Below are 19,870 nucleotides of genomic sequence, written 5' to 3' on the forward strand. Positions count from 1 at the left end.
TATACTTGCTACCAGATTCCATCGCTGGTTATAGAGACTTGGTAAACTGACCTGCTGGTCTTACACACCTGCTTTGAGTGGTATGCTCTAGGTTATCCGCCCCTGCTTGGGGTAGTGTGCACTAGGTTATCCGTGCCAGCCTGAACAGGACTGATTTTCATCTAGTGGGTGTGCTCACTTGTCCAGTTGCCCAGAATGTTTTATGAGTCTTTCTAAAAGTTTCTGACTTGTTCTGTCTGTTCTGAAGATGCAGCAGCCAGAAGAACATCTGCTGAGTCTACCTAAACCTATAAGGAACATCTTGACGGGCTCTCTTGTTTTTGTTTTTCTTTTTTTCCCCATGAGTGTTTTGAAGGTCAGTTTCAGGATTCTGTTGCATTCATGGACACAGCAGCAGGGCTGCTCTTCCTGATTCCTTTACACACAACATTCACTGAAGTGTTGTCTTTCAAAATGTTCTCCGTGAGGGTTGTAAGGATTTGGAAGAAAGGATTTGAACGATTAGGCAAAGTTTGGGAGGAAGTGGGACTGAAAGATGGTGGGGTTTGTGTGCTAGATGACTGTTGAGGTCACCTGGAAATAGGGGTGTGTGAAAATGAGCCCCACACAGAGCTGGGATGGGGGGTACCACACAAACAGGGCAGTCGGAAAACCAGCAAGACCTGAGTTGGGGAGGCCATTGAAGAAAAGTGGAGAATAAAGTTGGACTTTTTGGATGGGGTTCTTGTCAGTCAATATGTCCAGATAAAGAAAGCCCAAAAGTCATGTGTCATGGCTTGAAACAACACAGTTGCTTTTCCATTGACATTACATGTGTGTTACAGGCACTTGGACCCAGCCCATTACATGCCTATTTCTCATGCAGCCATCTCCGCAGGCGACTTCAGGCTCACTGTGTCAGGCACCAGGGCACCGACGCACCTTTGAATGTGTGTCCACAGATAAGTAACACAGGTCCCTTTCACTCACATTTTAAACCAGATCCATGGCCACATCTGCATTCTAGAGGGCAGGAATGGATGACCCTCCCCTTGTGCCAGGAAGAGAACTCAGAACGTCAGTGAGCCTAACTAACATCTCCTGTCGCAGTCAAAAGGTTCAGGCTTGAATTGACAGGTAGCAGAGCAGTCATCAGGGTCTGTGCACAATGCCAGTGTGTTCCAGGAAGGCCAGCCTGAGTTCACCTTCAGATGTCAACTCTGGCTGCAGAGTCTCCACCTTCTTCTGTTCATGAGCTTTCATCTGTGTGACTTGTGTCACGTGTGAACACACCTTGGCTTCCTCATCATAGTCAGGATTGGGTGGTGGTTGAGAATCCAGATTCCAGCCATAAATAAAGCCCCGTGTTTACATCCTGGCTCTACCATTGGTGGCTGTTGGCCACATAACCTGCCTTGTCAATCAGTTCCCCTGTCAGTAACCTCCAAACGTGTCATGACTGTGGGGTCTTTAATATTCTTTCCCTTCCGCCTTTCCTACCCTTCCCCCCCATTGCCTAATGTGTCCCTGGCCACCCAACTCGTTAGCTCTCTCCTAGCGGTCTTTCCTTCCCACTCACCATGGTGTCCACACTTTGGTCATTTCTTCGCATGTGTCAGTCCTCTCTTGACCTCTCCGTCTCCAAAGTTCAACCCATCTTCCATCTGCTTCCTCCTCTGCAGGCTGAAGTTCCACTACGTTTTGGTGTTTCTCGAGTCTCTGGAGGTGTCTGTGTTGCAGAGAAGTCCTTTCCCTGGTCCCACACCTCCCCTTGCCTCTCTGGCCCTGTGGTTCCTACTCTGTGCCCCATTGCACCCCAGCATTACGACTTCTTGCTGAGTCAGGTCGATGCCTGAGCTACAGGGATGTGCCATCCTTGCTCGTTGCCTTTCTCTCTCCCTCCCATGGGGCATTTTGCTACCTCCATATAAGCTTTTCTATGGATTTAATAGAGACTAAGTCAAAGTTTTAAATAAATAGATGACATCCTCTTATTGGGAGCTTCAGGAGAGGTTTGGGGGAGATACCTGCTATAATGATTTGCCATAATTACCTCTGGATTTCCTATAAATTCTCCATATATCAGTTATTCACGCTGCCTCACGAAAAGCTGAGCACCCCCACTGCTTTAAAACTGCATGAGACTGCTCAGTGTCTGGAACACACTCAGCGTTCACGTGTGTGAATTATAGTCTGCGCGTTTGGATTTGCAAAGCAGCCCTCACCTTCCACGTCTCCAGGAGGCCCCCGCTCACCAGCTTCTTTGTGTCTTTGGACGATCACATAAATGGGATTCGGATTTTATTTTTTTATTCACCTGACCCATGTGAACAGACTCCTTGTGTTTCTAACAGTAACATCCTCCCTCCCAATCCTGCTCCCTGTGATGTATCTGTGTGTATCTGAGGAGGGGTCTTAGCTAGGTTTCCATATACTTAATTCTACACACACAGCTTCAGTTCCACACACTCTCCTGCTCTCTATCACAAACCTTAGATTTATTGTTGGTGTTGATTTTAGACCAAAATATAAATGAGATTTGTTGACATTTCATAAGAAAAGAGGGAAAAATCTTGCTTCACAGCAGATTGAGTGGAGAACCAGTTGGTTTAAATAGATAACCTTGGGTCATATCAGAAAATGTCTTGTTCTAGCAGAGTACTCTGTTCTTGCGCAGTGGGACTGACTTTATTCATTTAAAGGAAGTTAGAGCAGACAGGAGAAGAAATATTTTCTTCTTAAGATATCCTGATTTGTGTGTACCTCTGTTGTGACACCCAAGGGTAATTCTGATATAGCAACTTCTAACAAAAGGAAAAGAGCTGGGAAGACAGAGGGGACATTCCTCCACAGTTTCAAGCTCTCATTCTGCACTCTCAAAGCATTCCTGTCCCCTGGTTCATGCTGTGGTCTAGTATGAGGCTCCCAATTCCCAGAGATGTGCACACACACACGTGCGCACACACACACGCACACACACACACGTGATAAAGGCCAAATAAGAATCTAGGACCCCTTCTTCTATCTCAGTTCTGCGCATGTGTGCTGAGCCTTCTTCTCAGAATCAGGGCTCTCCACTCAGGATGATAAATACCCCCAAAGAGGCTGAGCCCAGAGCCTTCCTGGTGTATTAGGAGGAGTTACTTCTGCCATAATGGTAGAGGATACAGCCTGGCCAAGCTCACCTAGAGAGGAGGTAGGGCAGAATCCTCACCCCATCCTCCAGAGAGACACACACCTGGATCCTGGTGTCAGAAAACAGAATTTCCTTCTATTCCTGGGCTTATTTGGAATGATGTAGTTGAAGGGCTGGTTGGCTCTCAAGCTATTAGTGTTTATTGCTTGGAACATTCAGTACTCACAGTTGCTTTATGTTGGTTAGAATAGAAACCCTGAAAATTTTTCTGACTCAGAGTTTGCCCTCCTCAAAGAAGAAAGAAATAAGAAATAGGTTATCTAAAAACTGGGCAGAGGAAATGTTCAGTATATTTGTATGAATATTTGCGTTTAAGGTGGGATGTTTAACAAAAGAAAATGCTTTGTGAAAGATTAACTATCTCTTTAAGTTCTGAGTCTTACCACCTTCCAGCATTTTAGTTTTATGAATCACTATGTAAATGACGGATTTTATTCTACTGTAGATTTTTAATTTCTGAGGCTTTAGTTTTACTTAAGATATGAAAAAAAATCAAAGGAGAGTCAGTCATCTGTTGGTCTGTGGGGCATCTCTTCTTGTTGGGAATCGAAACCCTGAGAACCCTGTCTCCCAAAATCTTAGCCCCTTGACTTTTTGTGGGTTTTGCATGGCTGCAGGAGGGGATCAAATATAAAGGTTTCTAATTTATCTTGTTTGTTCTATCCAGCAAAGTCTTGAAAAGCACCAGCTCTGGGAATGGTCACCAGCAGCCGGTCTTCCCAAGCAGGCTTCTCTGTGGCTGGACTGTGCGTTTGCCTCTGGCTCTGACTGCTGCACTTTCTGGTCTGTGAGCTGAACCATAGGTCTGCAGCAAAAGAAAATAACTGCAATTTAGTCTTGTTTTCTAAAGATCTATCTTGTATTTAAAGGAGGGGTCATAATTACAGCATTCAAGATATTCTCTGAACAGGCTGTGACCCTTTCCCTCTTATTTATCTCCTTTTTTCACTTTCTTTCTCTCATTGCTCAAAACATTTGTTAAGATAATGTTCTGTTTTCACCAGGGACTAAAGATTGAATTTCTTTGTTACATTTTTAGTTACAGATACTATTTGTGAATCCCATGCTCTGTAAAGAACATCTGATTTTCAGCAGGAATTTGGAAGCTGGCAAATCGTCATAAACGTATCTCAGGAGCAGAGCTAGCTGCTGTCCTGGCACATGCAAGAGAAACTTTTGACTTGGGAAGTCTTAGGAACTGTGCCAATATCTACTTGGAAAATGTAAAGTTGAATCCATTCAATTTAGCCAACATCTATTAAGCACTTACTGTTTGCCAGATGCTCTGAAGCATACAGGAGTTCTCAAGGATCATGAGCCTTCGAGTTTACAGGGAACGGGGCAATATCGTGTGTATGAATGCACTTGGCTGAAGGAGATAGACTCTGGTCTGACCTTCAGATTATGTGAACCCAGAGATGTATGTGCAATCACCTGTTTAGAGGTAATCCCAGAAAGCATGGGTAAAAGAAAGATGGCAACACTTGGGCATTAGTGAGCCTGTCACTGTGGGGAGCAGCTAGGCCTCAGTCCCCCTGGTGACCTCAGGGCATCACGTTAGTGTTGCTTAGCTGAGGGGAGAAAATGAGAGTACTTGTTCATCAGCTCACATCCCTTTGGTTGGAAGCAAGTTTCATGGGGCATCTGGCCTAACAGCCTCGTCACCGCATACCTTACACAATTTACAAAAGTGAACTTGAAATGGATTGAAGGCCCAGATGTAAGAAATACAATTATAAAACTCCTTTTTAAAAGAAAATGTAGGAGGACCACTTCATGATGTTGGATGTGGCAATGATCTTGGCTATGACTCCCAAAGCACAGGCATCAAAAGCAAAAATTAAAAACTTTGTTCATCAAAGGACATTATCAGTGAATGAAAAAGCAACCCATGGAATGGGAGAGAATATTCATGAATCATGTGTCTTACAGGGATTAAGACCCAAGATATATAAAGAATTCTGACTTGACAACAACAAAAAAAACCAAATAACCTGATTTTAAAAAAAGATAAACATATGGCCAATAAGTACAGGAAAAGATGCTCAACATCACTAATCATTAGGGAAATGCAAATTAAAACCACAGTGAGATATCAGTTCACACCCAGTAGGATAGCTATTAATAAAATCAGAAAAGAACAGAAACCAACAAGTGTTGGCAAAGTTATAGAGAATTTGGAACCCTTGTGCATTGCGGATGGGAAGAGTAATGAGGCCCTTACTGTGGAAACCATATGGTAGCTCCTCAAAACTTTAAACAGCAAATTACCATATGATCTAGCAATTCTACTGTGGGTACAGAATGGAAAACAAGATATTTGTCCAGCCACATCCATAGCAGCATTATTTACAATAACCAAAAGGTAAAAGAAACTCATTGACAGATGAATGGATGGTGATATATATACATACAATGGAATCGTATTCAGCCTTAAAAAGGAAGGAAATTCTGACACTTGCTGGAACATAGATGAGGCTTGAAGACATCATGAACATCAAAGACAGATACCATACAATTCCTTTTATGTAAGGTCCCTGGAGTAATGTAATTCATGGAGATAGAAAGCAGAATGGTGGTTTCTGGGGCTGGGGGAGGGAAAATGGAAAGTTGGTATGTACTGGAAACAGAGTTTTGGAGATGATGAAAAAGTTCTGGAGGCAGATGGCGGTGACAGTTGCATGAAAATGTGAATGTGCTTAATGCCACTGAACTGTGCACTTAAAATTGAGATGATAAAGTCCATGTGTCTTTAACCCCAACAGAAAGAAGTGTACCACAAGTAAAAAGAGAGAAGAGTACTTTAATTTGGGGCTGGGAGTCTGCATGGAGGTGGTGACAGGTTCTCTGGGCTTTGTGGTTGGGTGAGACTTCAGGAAGCAACAGAGGAGTGGGGAGGAGGTAGGAGCAGAGCAAGTCATTACAGGTTGGAAGAGAGCTGAGGGGGTGTCTGAGAAACCAGTGGCCAGGTGCCACTGCACCTCCAGGATGCTGGACCTGGGAAGGAGAGGGCGTCTGCGTGGCTGCGGTCACCTGGCACCTGGTCTTGGCCAGTTTGTCAAGGAAGCTGCTGTGCAGTGGCCCAGGGCTCAAGAGGCCAGAGCATTTCTCAGGATGTGAAGACGAGTTGGGTTAGCATATTATGATGGGCCCCCAGAGTCCTCCCATAGACCCAGGAGGAGAGATTTGTCCCCGGGACTTCAATGTGCTCATGCAACAAACATTTGTTAAGCACCTACTATATGTCAGGTACTTCTATGTCCTGGGACTGTGCATGGAACAGGACAGGTGAAAATGTCTGCACTGGTGGTCTTGCCTCCCAGGGGAACAGACACAAAACAAGCCCCACAAGTGGGAAATGGAAAGTAAGGCAAAGCAGGGAGAGGGACAGAGGGACGGGCCTTGTCACAGCCATCCAGCCTGCAGAAGATCATCAGCCAGGGTAGCTTGTGTCCTCATTCCTCTTCCTAAGCATTGGATTTAAAAAATGATGGTCTTGTGGACATTTTTTTTTTACCTTTATCAGTGCTTTATTAGATTTAAGGTAAAAGAAAGCAATGTTTGTGGGTGGCAATACATGCTGTATAGACTCACTTTAGCAGGTACAAATAAAGAAAAAAACAGATCAAATTCTTATTCTGTGAAACTCCTAAGAATGTTCTCTTGAGTCATAGAACAACTAATGTTCTTACGTTGAGTCTCAATCTGAAGTCCACATTTCTAGTGAATAAAAAATACAAAACAGAAGAACCTTTAATTGTGCCTCAAAATTTTAAGTGAAACAATGACTTCACAGGAAATCTAATGAGAAATGCTTTTTGAGGCCAAGCATTGTTTCCCCTTAGCTTCCTACAACGATGTATGCACAATTTCAGTTTACAATCACCACAGTCCCATCTATACATGAGATTATACCCAGACCACCTAAACTGAAGTTCAGATATTTTTAGTTATACCCCAACTTCACTAGCTGCTAAAAGTGATGATGGTGATCTCAGTCACTCAAATTCCTTGGCTATTTTTGAGGATGAAATCCAAAGAATTCTTATGATTCTATTTGGATGGGATTAACTCATAGGCATTAGCAGAAGCAGGGCTGTGCAGATCCTGTCTAGCACCACGGAAAATAACATGAGAGATTCCACTTAGGGTTCAGGTCCATGGTGCCTGCCACAATATGGCTGCTAGAGGGTCCTTTTCCAGCTTTAGAAACTGAAGCAGAGACTGCACCATTTACAGAAATTTCACCACAAAAATTCTTAAGCTCAATATTTTAAGATGATGGGTTTCATAAGTCCATAGCCAATACCATCGATCATCACCCAAAGACTGGAGGGCTGCTCAGTGGTGCTGCACCCACCGAAGGCGCCATGCTTTTTGTGGACATTATTTTTAAAAGTTTAAAGTTGACTTTGACCCTTCCTAGAGATCTAAGAATACTTACCACTTTGACGAACCTCTAAATGTTTTGTGATTTCCTTTCAACTTTGAAAGGATCTTCTTGCCACAAAGCTCCTGTGGCTGGGGGTGGAGGAGACCAGGGCATCACAGACCCTGTCACCTCAGCCTGCACATTCCCATTGTCCTTGCTAATGGCCTCAGTGGACATCGGCTGCATGCATAGATGTGTATACTTGGCAGAACGGTTCAAGGGCCCATCTCTCTTTTAAATAAATTATATATATATATAATTTTAGAAGTAGTTGGACACAATATCTTTATTTTATTTATTTATTTTTATGTGGTGCTGAGGATGAGGATCGAACCCAGGGCCTCTCACGTGCTAGATGAGTGTTCTACCACTGAGCCACAACCCCAGCCCCTCAAGCGCACTTCTTAATGAAGCTCAAAGTGATCTGTGCTTGTTAGTTCTCTGTAACTTGGGAACTCCATTCAAGAAACTGAAAAGTACCATCTCACCCTTCTGTCTGCCCAACTGCATTTGGTCCCATTCATTCTATGGAGTGTGGTTCTTCTATTAAGTGGTAGATTATACATTTGTGTATGTTAATACAAGGCAGGTTTTCAGCTATTGTCTCTTGAATCAGATATTTGGATCACTCTAGTGTCTAATCATGCAGTTCCTAGATCCACAGTCCTTTATGGTTTATCAATTCATGCTCATCCTGAAATAAATAAATAAATAAGGCGACCAACTGTAGAGTTGCCTCTAGTCACTTTCATTTTTCTCTGCCCAGTAAAAAGCCGATGAGAATACATTCTTTGTTACATTCCATTCATTTCCAAATGTACAAGTTTTCAAATACGTTATAAGTGTGAAGAAAAGAAACTGCCAGATTATTTGTCAACCTGTCATATTATTTTATTTATCGTCTCTTGTCAATGGAAAAGTCCAGAAGTGTATAGAGATAAAAATGGAAGCACATGTAAAGATAAAATTGTAAATGGGATATACTGCTGTATTTCCTCCCATTTTTCTTTCCCTCCTACTGTTGGACAGCAAACAAGAAAAATCGAGCCAGCTGGTGCACACTCCACTTTAGGGAGCAGCTAGAGCCTTGGGAATTGGGTTTGTCTCCCAGCCACCCTCCCCATCCCGGCATGCTTCACTGCACTTTCATCACAGTGAGATCCGTGACTGAGTTCTGGCTGATGAACTAGGGAGGAAACAGCCTCTAAAAAAGTAGAAAAGTTTCCATAGACACCTCCATAAGCAACACATGGCTAATGTTATTAACCTAGAAGATTACCAGCCAGCTTCATCTGCTCAGGAGCTGGGCGAGTGCACATTAAAAAATGAATCTGGGAAAAGCAAAAGGTGAAAGGAATTTTCTACTTGCTGAACATGAATTTTTCCTATCAGGAGAGAAACTATGATTTTTATTTTAGTTTGCCCAACAAAGTGAGTCTCCAAATTGTCCGGGTTATGTGGCTTCTTGGAGGTGTGTGTGTGTGTGTGTGTGTGTGTGTGTGTGTGTGTGTGTCCACGTACACATGCACTTGTGTCTATATTAAAAAATACGAACTCTGGGGGATTTGGAGTTACAGTAGGTGTTATCAAGATGTGGCTCCTCAGGGTGGCAAAAGACCACACACCTGTGGCTTTGAGATGCTTTTGCAGATAGGAAAGCACTTAATCCCTTGGCAGGCCATTTAATAATGTGCCAGAGATGAACTCCAAGTGGTTTCAAAGGTAATTGATAGGCAGAAAATCCACCTGATTTTTTTTAAATGCAATGTCTTTAAAGGCAGGTTCCATCCCTATCCACAAGGAGCACCTGTGCCCCTGGCTGTGCATGGGGGAGGTCAAGCACAGGAAAAGACTGGCCAATTAATGCCCTTTTCATTGTCAGAAAGCAGGTGGAGACCCACCTGGGAGGAACTGGCCTGTTGCAGACTCTGGCTACAGAACTGAAAGACAGCAATGCAGCTCTCTAACGCTCAGGGCTATGCAGTACAGCCTAGCTGTTCTTGGGGAAGGTCAGGATTGTGACATTCCTAAGTGACTGTCCTACAAGGTAAACCAGAGATGCATCTTCAAAAATGGGGCAGGTGTAGCCTTCATTTTATGTACGGGAATTCCTGTCCATTTGGGGAAAACTGACAGCCTCTATCTGTAGCTTTTGTACCAGCTTTCTCTTCCTGCCCCCTTGCCCCGACTGCCCATTCTCCCTGCCCTTCAGAAGCCAGCACTCCCTGGGTGCTGCCCAAAGCCTGTCTCCCATGTTCATTCTCCATGCTCCTGAGAAAGGGCCTCATAGTCTTGTGGTTTCAGTCTCCACAGTCAGCACCCCTTAATCCTCCCATTGCATCTCTAGTGAAGCACAGGCAGGTGCTTCAGGAAGACGGTGCTCCTACACCCCAGCACACCAACACCACCAGCCCATCCTAGTGCATTTCCCCCTTGATGTGTGAGTTTCCACCATCCCTGGGGCCACTCAAACCCAAAGCTAAAAGGGAGGTTGGCTGCCAGATGCCTCCCTTTGCCCTCTGCTCTCCCTTCACCTCTGACCTGCCCCCTCCTCTTTCTTTATCCCCTTGCAACTACCTTGATCTGGGTGACTGAGGGCTCCAGAATTTTCCCCACCCTGTGTCAGGCTTGTTTCCAGCCTGCCGTACTATTTGATCCCCCACACTACCCACAGACGCACCCCCAATCACCTGAAGTCTTTTACAAGTCTCTTCTCCCTCTGGGTGAGAGAAGCACCTCAGCCTGGCACAGTCTCCCTCCAGAGTGGCCAGCTATGGACACCAGGAGCCCTCACCCATCAAGAAGTGCTGCATTTTCCCATTTCACAGATGGACCAAACTAGTTTCCACATCTTATTTTGTTTTTTGAGACAAGGTCTCACTAAGTTGCCTGGGCTGGCCTTGAACTCACCATCTTCCTGCTCCAGCCTCTGCAGTGGCTGGGATCACAGGCATGCACCACCACACCCAGCCCCACCTTCTTTTTTATTCCTAAAATACCTCTCTTTCCCTGTCTTGTGAGCACCTATCCATTTTTTTGCACAAGATTCTCCTAATTCCCCTGGAAGAATTGTTCTCAACACCACACTCACCTACCGGTCCCACCATGGCCCTTCCCTGTGCCCCTCAATCTCCACAACAACGCTTTTGTACTTGTTCTGATAATCAATCACATATTATTTGAACTAGATAATTCTTTATTCAACAAGTGCCAATAGAAGGACTGTTGTTGTCTAGGCATTTGACTACGAAGTAGAATGACACACCCACCTCTCCTTATTCCAAAGATGGACAGGTCTACCAACAAGTGATGGCCCTGCCTTGAGAGGAGCCGTGAGACAGGCTATGTGAAAGGAGCTGGGGGCCTGGGCACCCAGACAGTGGTCACTTCTTATTTTTTCCCAATGGACATTGTCTGGACTTTAAGACATTTTTATAACTGTTCTCTCTCTCACCTGGTCAATACAATCAATAACTATTATTATTATGGGATATTGAAAAGGATTTAAAATAAGCCAAGAAACTAATGACTCAAGACTAAGCTTTTAAGTAGAGTCTTTCCCTCCTGGGTTTGTTTTCAGTCTAATTTTCTCTTTGGCTTCAACAAGCATTAGACCAGTTATTTTTGGAGCAGGAAGATTTTTGAGGTTTCAAATGTTCCCGTGGGCTCCCTTACCTGTTAGCTTTGCAATGGGATCCTGTTTTTACAAAACCAAAAACGCTATAGATTTAGAAATGAAGAGGTGGCAACAAGGAGGTTCTTTTTAGTCTTAGAATTTGTGGTGGTTGGCGGTGGGGATTAGCTCAGTGGTAGAGGCACACCCAGCGTGTGAGCAAGAGCCTGGGCTCCATCCCTGGTTCTGGAAAAAAAAAAAAAAATTGTGGTGGCTGTTGTCATACTATAGTTTTCCTTGTAAGAAAGCCACCTCTCACTGACTATATCTGCTTTCATGTAAGAAGAGCAAACAGACCACTCACTATGTGAATGTGAAGACTTTGCATGAGTTTCGTGTCTTGAGGCAAAGACTCAGCATCTCATTTGGCCTCATCACCACTGGTCTGGCACAGGGAAGCCTGGCATTGTGAGGTGACAGCCCACAGCCTCTACCTATGGAGTTGGCTGCTATAGACTAAGGCCCAAGTCATATGATTTCATGGGTAAAATAAGGCTTTAAATCAATAAATATCTTCATCCATAATCTTTTTTTCAACATAATGTTGAAATGTTTGCCAGCATCACTTGGCTCTGAACCAGGACCCCAAATGGTGGGCTTACTGGAGGAAACCAAAACAGAGGCTCTTCTCAGATGTGCTGGGAAACCCCACTTCTCTCAGGCATAGACTTTCTGAAGAAACAAGAGTCTCCCGGAAATGGCCTGATCTCAGAGCCCTGGCTACAAGCTTCCTGTTCTGAGCCCAACCAGGCTGTCTACACATCATACACATACACATATATGTGCAAATGATGGACATACACATCCTCATCCTTCATATTCCTGCCTTACAAAGGAGCTCAGAGAAATACCTTGCCCCTGAGCAGCAGGAGCCAAGGCATATCCAGGTACATGGGATTCTATGTTCTTCAGAACTGTGCCTCTCAGCTGTCTGGTGGTGGAAACTTTGTCTGGGTCCTTGGAAGGAGGTTCAGTGTAGAATGGGAAGGGCCAAAGGTGGAGGTCGGGTAGGGACAGAGGTCTGCCACACCTAGACCACACCAGCATCACTTGCTACATGTCTAAGGAGAAGGGCTGGCAGCCAGGCTAAGCATGTCACCAGGTCCATACTGCATGCTCTCAGGACAGGCTAATCTCACAGAATGCTCAAGTGAGTCATGGGAACGTGGGAGGATGTGCAGGGTTATGAGAACAAGAGTGGGGCACAGGCAGGGTGAAGAGGGCTATGGTTTGGAGGGTGTTATTGACCAAAACAAGTTACACACCTACACTAGGGCCTCTGGCACAATCTCAGACCCCACTCAGGCAGAGTGTGAAGCACAGTCTAGAGAGGACCAGGAGTAAGGAGTCTATACTGCATCCTTTAAGATCTGGTGCACAGTGCCGGGAAGATTGGCTAGTGGCGCTCTGGAAATGACCACTGTATGCCCTTCTCTTACCAGCCATTGAGGACTCCAGGCACCATGTGGGCCATGATGCCCCTGGGGGCCTGCATAGGAGCAGGGGCATCTGGACCCCAGGCTGCCATGCCTTTGAGCCAAGGAGAGCTCTCTGAGAACTGTCCCAACAAACCAAAACCCCAGTCAGTCCTAGGAGGGTAGCAGCTTCCTTAAGAGGTATGGTATGGACAAGATGAGAGGATGAAGAGAGGTGAAGGAGAAGCAGGAGGGACCCAGGGGTACTGCTGACCCCATGGTTAACGGGGATCTTGTGTATGACATATCTGAATTCCAATCCCCGACTTACCCCTCAACCTGACCACTCTCCTCCCCTCTCTCAGACTTTCCATCTCATAAATGCCAACTTTTCCTCTTCTGGCTCCAGTTCCTCAATTATCCCCAGGGCTGGTCCATCAAGCAAATGATGTGGCTCTGCCTTGACAGTATCAGAAACCTAGATGCCATGATTACCCACCCCAGCCCCAGCCTAAATGGCCCTGTGTCTGACACAGGCTCCTGTGCCCACCTGGCTGTCCTCCTTAGCCATCTTTGCCACTAGAATTACTTCCCTACAGTCTCTAGAATTCTGCTCTTCAGATCACATCACTACTCTGTCCTAAATCCAGTGGCTTCCCCACCTCACTGAGAATAAAGCTCAGCGATCTTACCCTGGTCTCGAGGGCCCTGCCTGAGCAGATCCCGCTGTCATCCACTGCCCCTTCTCCTGCTCTGTTCCAGCCTCACTGGCTACACCCCCAACACAGCAAGCACATTTCTGCCTCATCGTCCTACACTGGCTATTCCTCTGCCTGGGATGTGCTGTGCCCAGAGAACCCCATGGCTGGCTCTCTTTCCTTGCTGTCTTCAAGGTCTGAGTTCATCAGTCCCACTGCTCTTCTTGTTCCTAATGCTGAGCCTCCATGACTGGCTGTGGGCCATATGCTTATTCTCCCACCTCCAGCTCTCTGCCTGCCTGCAGTGTTTTGCATTCATCCTACTTTGTCTGCAATAATTCCACAGCTTAACAGTTCAGGTTACCTTAGGACATTTTAAAAAAAAAATTTTTTTTAATTCTCTGTTGGAGAGACTTGCTATTCTTAAGTGCCCTTTTTAGTCAAATGCAAGCTGCGTGACCTCTCCCATGGCCTTTTCGGGGAGCAGAGGTTCATGCAGGGGATGCTGCCTGAGACCAGGGTCTACTCCCCTGAGTTTATTCCTACAACTGCAAAGAGGCTTCACCTCAAGTGTCTGTCCATCTGCTTATGACACTGCCTAGTGTCCGTCTGATGCCGGCTCCTGCAAGACTCCTCTTGATTCAACAACTTCACCTCCAGCTTTGGCCAGCCCGGAAGGAGTTCAGCTGGGAAAGCTGCTGAAAAGCCTCAGCTAAGGAAATGAATGGAGGAAGGAGCGCGCTAGTTAATTTCATGTTTGGTTAACTGAGCATAACCCAAGTCTTCATTAGAAGGACTCAGCTTTATGTTGAAAAAAAAAAGATTATGGATGAAGATATTTATTGATTTAAAGCCTTATTTTACCTATGAAACCATATGACTTGGGCCTCAGTTTTCCCATCTATACAAGGAGATAATAGCCAACTTACTGGGCTGTTGAAGTGGGCAGCATATGTAAGTAATCATTAGCAGAGTATTTTTTGGCTTTCTGAGAGATTGCTAAAACAAATTTTCTCCTTTCATTTTTGTTTACATTCTTCTAGGAAATAAGTCTTCATATATTGGTGTTATTGTTTGGATATGAGGTGTGCCCAGAAAGTACCTGGGTTAATGCAGGACTGTTCAGATGTGAAATGATTGGATTACAAAAGCTGTGACCTAATCAGTCCATCTTTTTTTTTTAATTTTTAGTTATAGATAGACACAATATGTTTATTTTATTTTTATGTGGTGCTGAGGATTGAACCAGTGCCCTCCACATGCGAAGTGAACACTCTACCATTGAACCACAACCTGAGACCCTTGTATTTTTTAAATGTTTTATTTTTAGTTGTAGATGGACACAATATCTATTTTATTTTTTTATGTGGTGCTGAGGATGGAAACCAGTGCCTCACATGTGTAGGGCAAGTGCTCTACCACCTGAGCCACAACCCCAGCCCTAATCAGACCATCTTAGTTTGAAAGGACTACTAGGTAATAACTGTAGGCAGGTGGAGCATGGCTGGAGGAGATGGGTCACTGGAGCATGTCCTGCAAGAGTGGCTTCCCTGTGGCCCCTTCCCCTTTCTCTCTCCCATTCCTGTCTGCTATGAGATGAGCAATACTCCACCATGATATTCTACCTCTGCCTGAGCGGATCTTAGGCCTAGAGCAGTGGAGTAAGCCAACCATGGACTGAAACTCTGAAACTGTGAATCCCAAATAAACTTTTCCTCCTATAAATTGTCCTTGTCAGGTATTTTGGTCACAGCGACAAAGCTGACTAACACAATTGGCACATGGCATTTTCAAAACTACTTGCTAAGGTAGAACACTAATAGAGAGATGGGGTGGGGGATGGCAGCTCATTTATGTAGAATATTTGTGAAACAATCACTGAGTATTTGTTGAGTGTTTTGTTGAATCTTAGATATATATGGGGCTAACAGAAATAAAGAGGTTATTTTTTAAGAAATGCCTAGATACTCATCTTTGTATCTTTTTTCTAAAAATTGAATGTGGAAAAATTCTGGTAGAAAAACCAGCAAGTGCATGTATTTTCATCTTCTTGCTTAAAAAAGGAATAAACACTCACTAAAAAGCAGTAAAGGAACAAAAGAGTGAGATCCTTCAGGATAAAAAGAAAGGTTAAGAGTAGCCATCACTGAATGAGGGATGAAGACAAACAACTGGAAAGCAGATTTCAGAGGGAGGAATTCTGACCAAGGGGGAGATTACAGTGTGGGGACTCATGGGGCAGACTTGATCATAGAAGAGCTGGTTATGACACAGAGCTAGAAGTAAGAGCTTGGCTAATAATTTGCATATGGAGCAACCTATTTCCTATTCCTGTCACTCAATACTGTTGAGAATACTCAACAACTAAAATTACTGGACAGTAGACAGACAGGCTGACAAGTAGGTAAGGATTCACTTGGCTGAGAATGAATGGTCCCAGAAAAAAGACCTCTATACTCTGTGATTTAGGGGCCCTTCATAATAGTAATCAATGTCCTACCTGATTGTAGCTGTCAGTGACAAGCCAAATGTTTATCTTTCCATTAACTTCTTATCATTTTTAAGTATGAAAGGTCATATAAGGATCATTTGAAGAAAGACACTATTGTGAAAGATATAATTTGGAAATATATTGCATAAAAGATATATTACATAAAATATATTGCATAAGAACAGGATGCTACAAAACCTGAACAATCATGAGGGGAAGCCACTCTTGATGATTACAGTATGGTTGCTGAAATAAAAATTCAAAAGATCAGTTGGAAGGTACAGTTGAGGATCTCTCCAAAATTGGAAAAAAATTTAAAAAGCAAGCATATTGAATCAATTGGAAAGCCTAAAATCCAAACAATAAGAGCTCTAGAAACAGAAAACTAGTAAGAAAATAATGTTGGAAATAATGCAAAAGAAGGTGCATCTCCAAAACAAAAGGCCCTATCAAGTACCTCACACAGCAGAACAAAAAAGATCATAAAAATTTTAAATACATAGAGAATATCCCAAAAGTTGCAGGAGAGAAATAAAAACAAGCAAAAGAAAGATCACCTATAAATAATGAGAACTGAACTTATATCAGACTTTTCCTCTATAATATTAGACACTAGAAAACAGTGGAAGGTGTCTTCAAAATTCTAAGGCAATCACTTTTTGTATTTGGAGTATGTCCAGACAAACAGTCATGTGGAAATAGATTAAAGCCACTTTCAGTCATTCAAGGACTTTGCAAGCTTACCTTTTCCACACATTCTTTTCTTAGGAAGATACTTGAAGATGCTCCAGAAAAATGAGGACAAAAGTCAAAAGGGGAACATGAGCTACAGGGAACAATGACTATTCCCAAGAATGCAGCAAGGAATAGTCTCAGGATGACAGGTCCACACTAACAGGAACAGGGTCAGTCTGCTGTAAAGGAAACGCAGTAGAGGGCTTGCACATGGACGGAAGAGGACAGTATGAAAGTCTTAAGATGAAATGCAGCAACTCCCCACTCTCAAGCCAAAGGCATTTTCTTCTCAATTTAACCCTTTATTTAAGCATTTAATACCATGTTTTAAGTTTATGTATTTCTTGCTATTTCTCGATGTACCATTTTAGACATTATCTATTGACTACTGTGATGATGTGTTTTTAGCTCATACCACTTTGTACGCCATTTCGACAGAGTTAAAATGAAATTTTTAGTTCTTCCATTATTCACCTTTCTAACTGTATACTGAAAGAAAGAAAGAAAGAAAGAAAGAAAGAAAGAAAGAAAGAAAGAAAGAAAATACATAGAGCAAGAGACTGTACTTTAAAGTTACAAAGGTAATACGTATATATGGATATATGTGTACACACCCCCCCCCTATTTCTTGGGCTCCTGGAAACAGTAACTTCTTACTTCCTGTGTGTGATGTGAAGCCACCCTTCCCTTCAATTCTCTTCTGCTCTTCCACGTTGCTCTATCTTCCTTACTTTCACAACATCAGGGTTAATAACATTTATAGTCTATTTCAGAATCATAATTGCATCTTCAACTCTGACTGTAGATTATTAATAATAGAATAAATATTAACTATCTTTAAATGAATATATAGTATTGATATTATATGTATTATGTAAAGGTCATCCACTGCACAGTGAGGTCATATTCAAAGATCGTTTCTTTCTTATGTGGACCTTTTCTTTTCCTGGGATTTCTAATCGCCTTCCTTTTTTAAAAGATGTGTATGTGTGTATAATGTGAGTGTGCACACATACATCTATACATTTTAGGAGATATGTATAATTCCAAGTAAATAACAGAAGAACCAAAAATTCTGTTTGAGAGGATGCGTGAAGTAGTGCAGGCACAATTTTATTCATCACAGCAGATGGTCAGTAAACAATGCCTGAAATTGCTGAATCAAAAAATAGCCATAAATACATTAAATTTAAACTAAACTAAAGCATGAAAAGATTTAGAAGAGATTGCTTTTGGGTGGTATGAGAGATTATTCCATTTTATTTTAAGTATTGTTACTGTTCTTTTTAATCCATGTGTACATATGACTTTAAAATTTATTCTTAGTTTAAAATTTACTTTTTGGTTTTGGGGATTGATCGAAATTTTAAAACAACTTTTAAAAAGAAGAACATATACTAGAATCATATACTGTAATGAGCACTATTCTTGCTAATCAGGATGTCTGGATTCATCACCTATGTAAAAATTTTCTGCAATGTTTTGACACAATTGCCATAAAAAATGCACAGCTTTGCATCAGGGGACTCTTGCTTTGATCTTGCTGTGGTCATGCCCATGGAGCCACTTCACCTCACTGTGACCTTGTGGGCACCTTGCAGTTACTCTTTTAGGACCTATTACCTTTGCTTCAGCATCTCTTGCACCTTCTGTTTCTCCCACCAGTATCCTTTGTGGTGCATGCATCCTTAGAAGGAAGCCAGGAGTTGGGGTCCAAGGGCTGGCTTAGAGGCAGACTGACATCTACTCACTCTGAATGGAGAAGCCACTCAGCTCACCCTGTGCCTCTGTCTGGCAGGTGTGCTGCAGCAGTATATTTGTGTGTGCTTTAAATTATATGAATAAAAGTTACAGTTCTGTAGGAACCCGAACTAAGGACTGCTTCATCCTTCTCTCTGTGGCTGGCTGGAGCAAAGCCTCTATTGTGCCTGTCCCAGAGGGTTGTGAGCTCAGACTTGGGGCATTCCTGTCCAACACTTAGTCTCTTTGGCCTGTGCAGGAGAGGAGCCAGGGGTCAGGAGCCAGGAGCCAGGGGACCATCTTCTCTAGGCAGTGACGAGTGCTAAGTGTGGGCTTCCTGTCTGCCACCGTGGCTGCACGGTGATTAATGCCAAGTCAGCACCTCTCTCAGTGACCTTTCAGCTTCCTCTGCCACTGCCCTTCACTTCTCATAACTATTTGCAAATATTAGCTCCTCGGGTTGTTCCTCCTCATCTGTGACTTTCACAGGTGACCAGAGGGTTGTTCCTTAACAGTTTATACTCTGGCCTTAGTGAATGTGTCTGTACTCCAGCATTCCCTCAGAAATCTGCACCCAGCCCCACAATCTGTGAAATTTCTAAAGGGAGAATGTTACCAGGCGGGTTCCCAGAGGAGCCATTGCCGTGGGGAGCTTCAGAGGCCCAGAGTTTGGGAAAGCCTTAAAATCCCTAAGAATGGGTCTCCCATCATGTAATCAATGTGAAGGTTTAAGAAAATTAATTTGCTGACTGCTGGCACAAGCTTTTCTCCTCCTCCCCTCCCTCTCCCTCTGCTTACCCCTCCCCCTAACCCTCCCCCCTCCTCTTTCTCCTCCTCCTTTTTTTAAATTCATACGCACATTTAATAGAAAAATCACATCCTGCTTAGATAGTGAATGCCAGACACTGAGTTATGGGAAGGAGGCCTTCCCTCTTCCTTGTTGTCCCTGTGGATGGCTGAGTGCCCACCAGCCTGGAGGCCACAACCTTTCCTTGGCCAGAGTTCTTCGCTGCCCGGATGGCGAGCTCTTCAGCATGAAGTGCTACAAGAGGCATTTTGCATTTGCAGTCGTTTAAATTTGTTTTTATTTCCAGTCTCTTACATCTCTACCCTTTATTGAAATTCCTATTCTATAAATGTTGTTTGGTCTTCATTTTCCCTAAATAAACAGTAGTAAAGTGTGCTGTGGGTAGTTTAATTTTGATGCTAAATGTGTTTTAGAGAAAAGTGGCAGAAATGCATCCTAGTTTTCTCTCCCTTGTCACCAAAGTATGAGCTAAATTATTTATAGTTTGATACTCACAAAACTGAGATGGATTCAGGATATTTACTTTGCAGAAAAGAAAAAAAGGATTGAAACTGCAGTGAAGGAACTGAACACTGTTAATTGAATGTGTTTGCTCAGGGAGTCCACATTCGGCCGCTTTCTGTTGACCTCTGTGCCTAGCGGAGTGCCTGACACATGGCGTATTTGTGCAATTGACTGAATTTGAAAATAGTGGGTATATAGG

The 19,870-nt window shown here is 43.4% G+C and overlaps 1 protein-coding gene across 3 annotated transcripts in view; it reads left to right on the forward strand.

The window, feature by feature from the left end:
• Positions 1-19,870, forward strand: part of Sdk1 (sidekick cell adhesion molecule 1) — a 521,957-nt gene that overhangs the window by 263,231 nt on the left and 238,856 nt on the right. The gene's annotated exons all lie outside the window — the stretch shown is intronic.

The sequence above is a fragment of the Marmota marmota genome, unplaced genomic scaffold (assembly GCF_001458135.2).
Source record: "Marmota marmota marmota unplaced genomic scaffold, marMar, whole genome shotgun sequence".
NCBI classification, from domain to species: domain Eukaryota; kingdom Metazoa; phylum Chordata; class Mammalia; order Rodentia; family Sciuridae; genus Marmota; species Marmota marmota.